This window comes from Lactuca virosa, chromosome 3 (assembly GCF_052849685.1).
Source record: "Lactuca virosa cultivar CGN04683 chromosome 3, Lactuca_virosa_CGN04683_v6, whole genome shotgun sequence".
NCBI classification, from domain to species: domain Eukaryota; kingdom Viridiplantae; phylum Streptophyta; class Magnoliopsida; order Asterales; family Asteraceae; genus Lactuca; species Lactuca virosa.
In genome coordinates this window covers 169158295-169160193 of record NC_136428.1, presented here as the reverse complement: position 1 = coordinate 169160193, position 1899 = coordinate 169158295, and the positions used below count along the sequence as shown (strand labels likewise).

Here is a 1899-nt window from a genome sequence, read left to right as displayed (position 1 = left end):
TTATTAAAATTTCAAACCTGTCTAAATATAAGAGACACCCGATTTTAATTTGGCCATTGTTGATATGGGATTAATGTTGAAATTTTAAAATTGAAATCGCTATCAACCCTTCTTAACGTATTATTATTTTTGAATTTTATTTTGGTATTTTAATTTAACAATTATAATATCCTCAACATAATAGTTACATAATATCAGGCTAGTATAAGATATTGTGGCGTAAATAAGCGTATAAACCTCTCTCTCTCTCTCTCTCTCTCTCTCTCTCTCTCTCTCACACACACACACAAAATCGAACTCAATGGAGATGAAGAGGAGGGCAAACTGGACCCGTCTGCCTCCTTTGTTCTCTCAGGGTGGGTGGTAGGAGACACTGTTTAATCTCTATATTCCTTGATCCTCATGTTCCAGATTTCCAGTAGGATTTGCGGAATTTTAAATACTGGAATTGGTGGATGAGGGATCATGTGTTTACATGTCAAACCTAATGGAAACTAGAGAGAGAAACTCCATAAGTTATCATATTCCACCTCAATCCACTCAAGAATCATCTTCTACCTCAAACACTAAAATAAATGAAACCCCAAATCATCTTCATCGGGGAGACCAGTATCGCGGATTCAGGTTACAGAAAGAGCAACCGGAAGCTGCAGAAACACCCGGAAGGAATTCAAACTCGGATCCGGATCCAAATCTTTCTGGACTGGGCTCTCAAGCTCCCTCGCAGCCGCCACCACTAGCACCACCACCTTCAACAACCTCTATAGCGCCGGTTGCAGTGGTGGTCCGATATCGTGGATGCTTAAGGAATCATGCTGCCAATATGGGCGCTCATGTTCTCGATGGGTGTGGAGAGTTTATGCCTAGCGGAGAAGATGGCACGCCAGAAGCATTAAAATGTGCCGCCTGTGAATGCCACCGGAGTTTCCACCGGAGAGAGGTAGAAGGCGAGACCACTTCTCAAATACCTTTGACACATAATCAACCACCTCCGGCAGCTGCTACACATCTACCTCCCGCACAGCGGCATCACCGGTATTATCACCACCCAATGCCGCCTATTATGATGGCATTTGGTGGGGCTGGCGGCGTACCGGCGGAATCATCTAGTGAAGATCTTAATGTATTCAGAACGAGTTCCGGAGTGCATTTAATGGCGCAAACTTCAAAGAAAAGGTTTCGAACGAAATTCACACAGGAACAGAAGGAGAAGATGCAAGATTTTGCAGAAAGAATAGGGTGGAAGATCCAGAAGCAAGATGAACAGGAGCTTGTACAATTCTGCCACGATGTTGGTCTGAAAAGACAAGTGTTTAAAGTATGGATGCACAACAACAAACAAGCCACTAAGAAGAAAGAAATGTAAGAATAATAGAACTTATATTGCATAGATCCTTTCTTTTGGAAAATATTCTTATTTTCTAGACTAGTCTAATGCATATAAATGTAGTACACATTTGACATTATAATTCCCATCCATTGCTATTACCAGATTTTGATCATGATTTTAAGAACATGTTACTAGCAATTCATATTTTGTGATATTATATTATAGTCTTTTAATTAGTTTGTATTCTTTTTTCCGGATTGTATCAAATAGGTTTTGAGACAAAAGTAACTTCTATTAATCTACATACGCTTTCTAGTCAATAATGTTTATCTTAATCTTCACAACCAACATGAACAAAACGTGTAGAGAAGGAAACATAGGGATTAATAACTCCAAGAAGAGTGTACAGTGGTACCCACAAAGATTACATGGTATCTAAAAAAAATTTAAACCTTGAATGAATGACAAGAATAAACATAAATGAGGAATGAGGAAAAAGAAGAAAGAATGCATTCTTAAATAATTCAGCAAGAAAACTGGTTTTACCCACAGTTTGGGTGTACTACAGG

The 1899-nt window shown here is 39.1% G+C and overlaps 1 pseudogene; it reads left to right on the top strand.

Annotated features, from left to right (window-relative positions):
- The first annotated feature begins 216 nt into the window (after positions 1-216).
- Positions 217-1516, top strand: LOC145166802 (zinc-finger homeodomain protein 2 pseudogene; annotated as a pseudogene).
- Positions 1517-1899: the final 383 nt, after the last annotated feature.